The sequence below is a fragment of the Echinops telfairi genome, unplaced genomic scaffold, assembly GCF_000313985.2.
Source record: "Echinops telfairi isolate 266 unplaced genomic scaffold, ASM31398v2 ScPeMD7_31;HRSCAF=116, whole genome shotgun sequence".
NCBI lineage: Eukaryota > Metazoa > Chordata > Mammalia > Afrosoricida > Tenrecidae > Echinops > Echinops telfairi.
In genome coordinates this window covers 1,697,064-1,707,213 of record NW_022103928.1, presented here as the reverse complement: position 1 = coordinate 1,707,213, position 10,150 = coordinate 1,697,064, and the positions used below count along the sequence as shown (strand labels likewise).

The 10,150-nt window shown below is 40.4% G+C and overlaps 1 pseudogene; it reads left to right on the top strand.

Moving 5' to 3' along the window:
• Window positions 1-1,485: 1,485 nt before the first annotated feature.
• LOC101639842 lies at window positions 1,486-9,840 on the top strand (annotated as a pseudogene).
• Window positions 9,841-10,150: the final 310 nt, after the last annotated feature.

Genomic DNA, 10,150 nt, shown 5'->3' with positions numbered 1-10,150 from the left:
CTTCATAACTGTATTTTTGCTACTGTTATGAATTGGGCAACCCCTGTGAAAGGGTCATTTGACCCCCAAAGGGGTTGCAATCCACAGGTTGAGAACTACTGGTCTATCATAATAGATAGTTTGGCAGGGTAGAGAATTCCTTGGCATGTTTTTTTTTTTTTCTTTCAGCTTCTGGAAGATGTTATTCCACTCGCTCCTCCTCTTCATGGTATCTGCTGATAGGTCTGTGCATATTCTTACCTAAGCATCATTGTATGTGACTCCCTATTTTTTCTCTTGCTGCTCTTAAATTTTTCTCTGTTTTCTCATATTTGGATAATTTAACTATTATATACCTTGGCAAGTTCTTCCTGGGGTTTAGTCTAATTTGTGTCCTCTCTGCTTCCTGTATGAGAGTCATTCAATATGGTGGGGAAGTTTCCTTCCAGAAATTCCCTCGCAAATTTAGCTGTTGACTTCCTCATTGTGGCTTGCTCTGGTAGATCAAACTTTTGAATATTGTTCTTCATAGCATCTGTCATTGATCACATGTTTTCTTCTGCCTCTTTGATTATCTTGTTTGACTGGTTTTTTCCCCCCATTTGTTGAAGTATGCCTGGTTGTCTTGGAAGTCACTGATACAATTCTCTGCATCTTCTAGTCTGTTGGTGAGATCTGTGATCTTGTTTTCAGCTTCTTTTACCTCATCCATTAGCTCCTGTATTTCTCTTTATTGTGTTGTCTTCATCCTATCATGGACTTCATCTCCTCTATAATTGTGTCTGTATTCTTCATTGCTTCCCTCATCTCCGGTATTACTCCAAGCAGCCTTCTGAAGATTTCTTTTTGTGACAGATCCATGTCTGATTCTTCTACGAGTGCTATTAACTCTATTGTTGTGTTTTTTCTTTTTGTTTTCTTGTTGAGGGTATTGTGGTATGTTGATGTTTGTGTGTCATTTTGTAAGAACGGGGTGCCATGTTTCTGGGTGTCCAAGGTGGCCCTGAGCTCTTTCTCCGTGTGATATCTAAGAGTGTTTTGGGGGGCTGCCTCTGGCCTACTATTGTGGTGGGTTGGACTGCTATGTAGGCAGGGTACACTGGCAACTTAGGGACCAACTGCAGTGGGAGGCCTCAGACAGTGAGGTGAGGCTAGTGACTGCATGTTTGCCCCTGGGCAGACTTGGAACAGTCCTGCAATGTGGCTGTGGGTCTGGGCTGGGCTTTGAAACTTTCAAAGAGTGGTATGACCTGTTAGTATTTCCCATTGTGGTATGTTAAAAACCATAAGCAGTGCTATGGAGTTTAGCTCTGAGGTCATGTTATTTTGGTAATTGTCATGCTGCCTTATGTTAATGGATGCTAATGGACAAAGTTCTACAGGCTTACATTCAAAATTGCACAAAGGACCACTACCTGGAATAAAGCATTTTTACAAGGAAAGAAAAAAAAATGCCTCCCCATTTTATAATGTGTTTGTGGAATACCCTGGTATCGGGTCTGTGCCATGCTGCCCCCCAGAGGAGATGGGACCAGCTTAGCCGAGAGGTTTAGGGGCCCACTGGATCTGAATTCGCCCCAACTAATGTCCTGTGTTCCTCCCTCTATCCAGTTGTGCTCTATGGAAGTGCGTTCTGTCACAGGTAAATATCACAGGGGCTCTTCAATAGCTGCACATTCTTGTCTAATTACCTATCGTGACCCACGCTGGCAGGCACCGAGCTGGGGAAGTGGGAGGGGGTGGCTGATGTAGTCCCTTGGTTCCTTGCTGGGGAGGGGAGTTGCACAGCCCTAGACTTCAGGCTCAGGGCAGCTAGTAGCCTGGGAAACTCGGGTGTGAGGTCTGGTGGCTAGCTCTCAGAGGCTTTTTACAAGTCTGGGATTATGACCACTTTGGGGCAGCAGTCTGGAGAAATTACTGCCTGCAACAGGACTAGGGCACAGGAAGGGGTGGCAGATGCTGTCCTGTGACTTGGCAAAGGATTAACGGAGCCCACAGGCAGACCCAGTGAACTACGTTATTGAATTGTTTTGTGGGCAAAAATCAAAAAGGGATGTCTGAACCGGACCCTAGTATACTGAGTCTATTTTTAGCACCCACCTCCCACTTTTGGTCTCCTTAACTCCTAATTTCCTGGTCTGGCAGCAGCAGCATCAGATGAGTGATTCTACCTGAATGCTATCTTGTCTCCAATCTGTGTCTATATCTTGGAAGTCACTACAAACTGAAGAAATAACTGCTCATCAAGGATATTAAGAGCCTATAACAATCCCTTTTTCATCATCCTAATCTGAAAAGTATTTCAGCAGATCCATAGCCAAATACCTGAGAGCAGAGCATTTACTGGAGGCAACTGCCACAGTGAAAGGTTTGCTAGCCTTAGAAACAAGTCAGGGTGAGCCTTAGGGGAAATCAAAGTTCTCTCTTTCAATCTCTCATCCCTTATGTTAGTAGCACAGCTGGGCTTTGTGGTAGTCACCTAATCTGATGTGAATTTAAAGAGTAAGAGTTTAGGGCTGGAGTCTAGGCTGTCAATCTGGAGATAGCCAATGAGACTTCTGTGTGGGCATGACCTTCTCCTGAGAATTTTGGGAAATCTGGGACTTCCTCCTTGTAGGCAGAAGACACCGCTCACTTGGCCACTGCTGCTGCTGAGTGCTCCATTTGCCAGCAGCAGAAGCCAACATTGAGTCCAATATATGGGACCATTCTTCGGGGAGTTCAACCAGCAACTTGGTGGCAGGTTGATTACATAGTACCTCTTCCATCATGGAACGGGCAGCGTTTTGTTCTTATTGGAATAGACACCTACTCTGGACATGGATTTGCCTTCCCTGCACACAATCCTTCTGCCATTCGTGGACTTACAGAATGCCTCGTCCACTGGCATGGCATCCCACATAGCATTGCTTCAGATCAAGGAACTCACTTCACAACAAATGCGATATGGCAATGGGCCAATGCCCATAGAATCCACTGGTCCTATCATGTTCCTCATCATCCTGAAGCAGCTGGCTTGATAGAATGATGGAATGGGCTCCTAAAGACACAATTATGGCACCAACTAGGTGGCAACAACTTGCGGGTTGGGGCAATGTTCTCCAGGTAGCTGTATACGCTCTAAACCAGCAGCCATTACATGGTGCTGTGTCTCCAGTAGCCAGAATTCATGGGTCCAGGAACCAAGAGGTGGAAGCTGGAGTGGCACCACTCACTCTTATTCCTAGTGATCCACTCACAGCATTTTTGCTTCCTGTCCCAGAAACCCCATGTGCTTCACACCTGGAGGTCCTGGTCCCGAAGGAAGGAACTCTTCAACCCAGAATCACAGCACGGATTTCACTGAACTGGCAGCTGAAAATGCCCCCTGGCCACTTTAGGCTTCTCATGCCTTTGGATCAATAGGTCAGGATGGGTGTCACTGTACTGAGTGGTGTGATTGATCCTGATTACCAAGGAGAAATTGGACTGGTGCTGATAAGCCAAGGCCATGGGTTCGTTCCCTGTATGGGCCACCATAATATGTTAGTCTAGATAGACTAGCGAAACAATTCATAAAGACACATATAAAGGAGAGGTTTATAAACAAGAGCAATTGAACATTAAGAAAACATTCCAACCCAGTCCAGTCCAAGGCCATAAGTCTGATATTAGCCCATTTGTCCGATAACAATCTATAAAATCCTCTTCAGACTCACAAAACACATGCAATGAAGCCAAATGCAGGATGATCACAAGCCAGTGGGTTGAAAGTCTTTGGGTCCAGTGATGTTGTAAAAATCTCAGTGCCTGCAGGGGTCTCTCTGTGGCTTCTCTGGCTTCCGAGGTCTGGTTGCACCCACGTGGCTTGTCTTCTTCAATATCTCCCAGGAAGTAGCAGAGAGAGAGGTGTCTTCTGTCTCCAAGAAGGAAGTCCCAGATTTCCCAGAATTCTCAGGAGAAGGCCATGCCCACACAGAAGTCTAATTGGCTATCTCCAGAATGAGAGCCTAGACTCCAGCCCTAAACTCTTAATGATGTAATTTTTGTTAGCTATTCTGCTGAATCCTCAACTCATATGACCTCATGGGCAACAAAACAAAATGCTGCCTGGTCCTATACCATCCCCATCATGGACTATAAATTGGACTACTTTTATCCATAAGTTTTTAAGGGGTCTGATTTATAGAATTAGATCACCGGGCCATTCTTCCTAGTCAGCATTTGTCTGAAAGCTCTGCTAAGACATGTTCAACATCACAGCAACCTTTAAGCCTCTACTAAAAGATGTGAGTGGCTGCACATGAGATACATTGGATTACAGTAGAGTCTGGATCGCTCAGGGGAAGGTAAGGATTCTACCTATGAACTAACACTGTACTTTATTTTTGATTCTGAAAGCAGAAAAATTAAGGACTATGCACCTATAAAAATATAATACATTTTTATCTTACATTAAAAAACAAGCTGGTAAACGCAAAGAGAAACAACCTCATTAACTCGTACTTGGAAATATGAAGGTTAATATCTTGTTACATTTGTTTCAGATCATATGATCCTCTTTTAAAAATAGAACTTCTTAAAAAAGGCAGCCATTCCTTATGTTAGGATCTTTTAGATTCAGCTGTCAGTAAAAGTCCTTAGTGTCTTTTGGTCTCAAACTGAGGACAGATTTGAAAAGTGATGGGTGTAGTGTGTGCTGTGAAATTGTGGATCATCTCCAAAGGCTGGAGATGGCCAAGTGGCTTCAAAGCTAGCTTATAAGAGTCACTGCACAAGTTGTTCACTCTTGTCTAAACGGGTTCACTTGATGTCTAAACGGGTGACCATTTTGTTGAGCTCAGTCATGTGGAGAAGGAGTCTAAGAGCAAAGCCTGTCTTGGCATCCAATAAAGGGTGCTTCTGTGAGAGAGAGCTAAATTGTGCTGTTTTGAAAAGGTAAGCATGAACACTTTCTACTACCAGAAGAATCTATCTGCATTTCCTCTCCTGACAAAGAAATTAATATGAAGCTTTAACACTGTGAGATGTAAAATACTAATAAATTAGAAAGGACTGTAGCACTGCTCTCGCTAACATCTGTTTTGCTCTGGCTTTTACTAAAAGAAGCCCTGCATTGATGCCACAATGCCCTCCTACTGTTTCCGCTCTGTTTGCAGATGGCAGAAGGAAGTTTATTTGTAGTGTACGTTCTGTGCATATCATTATGATGAGCTACTTCAACTGGGAAATCACTATCTAAAAAAGACCGTGACTTTTGGTGCCAAAAATAAGCATTTATCACTTAAAAGTTTCAAAGAGAAGCCAAAGTCTTGCCATCAGTCTCAGGATATGCACATCAGATTGTTGGGTTAAATGTGCAACCTCATTATGCAGTGTTCCTACTGGTGAAACATCTGACTTGGAAACTTTCCTTCTCTCCAGAAAATGTGCTGACTTCTCTTGCTTAGATGAGAAGAACTGTGCCATCCTGACTCTATTTCTCTCTCAACAAGCACCCTTCAAAGAATTATTAAGCTACTATTTGTCTCCCCATGACCTTCCCCATGATCCTCCTTCCTCAGCAAAGCTCCCCTGGAGCACTAATGTTCCACTTAGTAATATTTGTTCCTTTGATGGGTAAAGATTGGAGGGACAAGAGGCTACTAGGATGAAATGAATGTGAAAGACAGGCACCAACATCTGCTCTCGGAGAGTCCAAATACATGTGAAGCTATAGGTTGGATGTCTGCTGAATCCAGTATTTCACAAACTTATTTGTTCTTTTTTTTTTTCTAAAAACATTTTTTAATCATTTTATTAGGGGCTCATACAACTCTTATTACAATCCATACATACATCAATTGTGTAAAGCGCATTTGTATATTCATTGCCCTCATCATTCTCAAAACATATGCTCTCCACTTAAGCCCCCGGTGCTTATTTGTTCTTAAAATAATTTTTACTTTAAAATTTTTCCATAGATAACCTGTTAACATCATGTGGGTGATTGTGGAAAAAAAATAGTTTGTGACATACTGACCTCGATCATTTCTTCTCCTGATCCTAAGTATGTTATTGATGTCTCCAGTAATTAAAATATCTTTCTCTCTGTGTATATATTTATCTCTGTCTTTATGTATATGTATCTGTCCCCCTCTGTTTTCCTCTATATATACGTGTGTGTGTGTGTGTGTGTGTGTATGAATCTATCTAGCAATCTATCTACCTAAAAAAAATATTAGATTTAATGTGGGTAATTATAATCCAAAACCCTCTGGTCTTCCCCCATAGAAAAAGTACAAGAGATTTCTCTATTGTTTTTATTCACAAAACCTACCTTTTGTATCCATTCTCTAGGTATTGCATTTGAATTGGGATTTGATCAATTCTTCAAAGACCAGATGGAAAACTTAAAAGTGAAATTTCATCCACCAAAATGCTAAATTATATGACATTTCTCCAGCCACACAAAAGTTAAAAAACAGTGCATAAATTCTCAGAACATGTTTCTATCTTCGCAGACTGAGTATGTCAATGGAATCAGTGACAGACCTTGGAGAAGAGTTCTTAATGAGGTCTGAAAGGGTTGGAATCAAGTAAGACTTGATGCTGCTGAAGAGTTTAGATTACTGATTTAGTTTAACCTGGCATCAATTTGTTACCTCAGTGTTCATTAATCATCTGATTTTGGCCACATCATTAAATGCTTCTAACATTCATGACCACCTCATCTGAATTACATGAGAATTAATGAGATAGTGCATATGAAAGTGATTAGCACAATATTTGCCAATGAATAGCAGTCAAATATAACTACCATTTTTATTCTATCAATGAGGACATAAATAGATAAGGAAGTTAAAATATCCACCAAAAGTTGGCACCACTCACAACACTAAGGCCCATGATTTGGGGACTCACCTGAAATTTGTGCAAAGTATTGAAGCTTATACTTTAAAAATTTTATTTACATATTTTCCTGTGGGGCCATTTGTGTTTTCTTCTTTCACCTGAATGTATATATTTTTGTTGCTGATGACCTGATGTTAATTGAGTAATAGCCAATGTATTACTATGAATCAGTCTCTATTTCTACTGAGCTAACTACTTAATTAACAAGATGTTAAAAAGAGGCCCAAAGCTACCTATTATCAAATACAAGGCACTCAACAGTGTTGTAAAATGGTCCAACTGGTAAGGTTTTCCAAATTTAAGTTGTTAAGAATAAGTTAGATGCTGTAGAATCAACTCATCCACACTAAGGTTATAAGACTCAAAAGAGGCCATTTGGGCAGGGATTGTAGACTATCTTGTTTCCTGTGAGTTTCACCTCCTCTATTCAACCTGTGAGAAAAGAACGGTGGAGTCCCTGGATAGGTCAAGTGATTAATGTGGTTAGCTGCTAGCTCGAAGAATGGACATTCAAGTTCACCCAGAGGCACCTTGGAAAAATACTCTGCTGAATTACTTCTGAAAAATGAGCCATTGAAAGCTGTATGAAGCACAGGCATATTTTAATACATGTGAGGTTGCCATTGCTTGCAATCAATTTGATAGCAACCCCTTTAATTCTAGAGAAAAGAACTTCAACAGATTCATAAAGAGATCTTAAAATGGTTTGGCTCCATTTGAGTGGACACCATAGATTATTAACTCTTTTCTCAAAAATATAAAGGGGATGATAGGGATAATAGAAGGCCAATTAACTATAAGAAAGCACACCTATGCTTTTGGAATCACCTTTCACTCCTAAACTCTTATGGGGAAAAAGATGGGTAAATGTTTTCTGTGCCATTAGAAGAATCAGCTTCAAATATTTGAAAGGCTTAAAGCCTGAGAAAATAAAAAGCGAAGAGCTTCACACTCTCCATCCCACTTACACCCAGATCCCATATGCTCTCTTGCATTAAAATAAATATTATTTGGATGCACAGATCCTAGTGTCAGAACCTAGTGTCAGAACTTGCATTTTATAAATTATAGCACCATAACGACTTAGCAAGGATTAAACTAGACCAGACAAGTCATGGGACTGTTTGAAATTTTACTACGTCAGAGATGCCCTACTTTCACTGAGCAACGGGAAAGAGGAAGACTAAATTAAAATTAATGTATTATTAATCATTGTGTTTACTTAGTTAATATACCATAGTCACCGTGTGATAGCCCCTGAGTGATACAGCTATATGATTTGTTGCGAGGCAAAGGGTTAGCATTTTGAACCCACCTAGAGAAGCCTGAGAAAAAAAATGTTGGAAATGAACTTCAAAAGAACCAGCCATTGAAAACACTTTGGAGCACTTGTTTATTCTGAGGCACATCGGATCCCCATGAGTTAGAGTTAACTTGATAGCAACTGTGCTTTTCAGGAGCTGAACTAAGTACTTTGCTCACATTCAAACCTTTTAACAAGCACCTGGATTAAGTGTTTTTCTCCAAGTTTTCACGTATGGGAATTGAAGCTCTCAGCAGCTCATATACTAAGCTGAATTTGAGGCTCATACCTCAGTGATGCCAAACCACAATGCTTATTAAATCATCACAAAGTCAAGCCCAACTTAATTCTACAAAGAACATAATACTCTAGAGAGAATCTCAATTTTCTAATATGCAAACTATTTGATCAAAATATTAAGAACCAATTTAATCATCTCCATTTCTCTCTAGAGTTAGGATGACTTGAATTTTCTAATTTATTTTCTAAAACCACAAAGGTGATTTGATGAAATAGTTCTGTTTTCATCCATACAAAAAAATGCTGAACAGCAAAGAACTTTATTAAAATATTTAGGAAATGGATTAGATTGAAAATATCGTGGAGAATAAATCTAAGGTAAAGTAAGGTTATTGCTTTTTGATCATGTTTTTTTTTTTCTGGCACATAAAATTTCAGTTATAGCAGCAGAAACCAGGGCAGTTATGGTTATGAGGAAAGAGAGGCATTGGCACATTTTAATTTAATTAAACTTTCTTTGTTTTTATTTTGTTTGTTTATTTAAAATCAGTTACATTTTTATTTAATTAAACTTTCTTTGTTTTTATTTTGTTTGTTTATTTAAAATCAGTTACAGACTTAATAAGAAGACACTGTTCAAAAGTGTTGCTTCAAGACTGGGTAAAGGGGTTTTTTCACCAGAGGCAAGCAGCTCTTTCGCACGTTTCTCGGACTCTGCTAGCAGACAGCAAGCAGCATGGTCCCTAAATGCCAGCCTTTGAGCCTGCCGCAAATGAAGAAACCTAAGGTGCAGGGGGCCCCAGCCCCCTGAAGGAAGAAAAAGAACAACAGGAAGCAATTGAACATATTGATGAGGTACAGAATGAAATAGACAGACTTAATGAACAAGCCAGTGAGGAGATTTTGAAAGTAGAACAGAAATATAAGAAACTCCGCCAACCATTCTTTCAGAAGAGGTCAGAAATGATGGCCCAAATTTTTGGGTAACAACATTTGTCAACCATCCGCAAGTGTCTGCATTGCTTGGGGAAGAGGATGAAGAGGCTCTGCATTATTTGACCAGAGTTGAAGTGATAGAATTTGAAGATATTAAATCAGGTTACAGAACTGATTTTTTTACTTTGATGAAAATCCTTACTTCAAAAACGAAGTTCTCTCCAAGGAATTTCATCCGAATGAGAGTGGTGAACCATCTTCAAAATCAACTGAAATCAAATGGAAATCTGGAAAGGACTTGATGAAACGGTCCCGTCAAACACAGAACAGGTGAAGGAGAAGAAGATGATGATGACGATGAAGAAGAAGAAGGTTTAGAAGATATCGATGAAAAGGGGATGGAGACGAAGGGGGTTCAAGAAGATGTAGATGATGACAAGAGAGAGGAAGGAGAGGAGGATGAAGGAGAGGATGACTCACAGAACACTGATGGACTCCAATGTTTTTAAATTTTCTTCAGTCTGGGAGCAAGTTGCAGGGGTTTTTTGTTTTTGTTTTGCTTTTGTTTCTTCCTCTTGTGCTCAGTCGCCCTGTTCTTGAGGTCTCTTTTCTCTACACCATGGTTCTCAACTTATTTGGGGTGGGGGTGGGGCGGGTACTGCCTTGTGCAGAATACAGTGGAAAAGAATCTCTACTACCTTGTGTTCAAATTAATTTTTATCCCTTCCTGTCTCAACAAAAACTATGGAATCAATACACCACCATGCTCTGTGGGAAAACAAAAAACCCTCTGATCCCTTGGCCCTGCTGGCAGCTGGA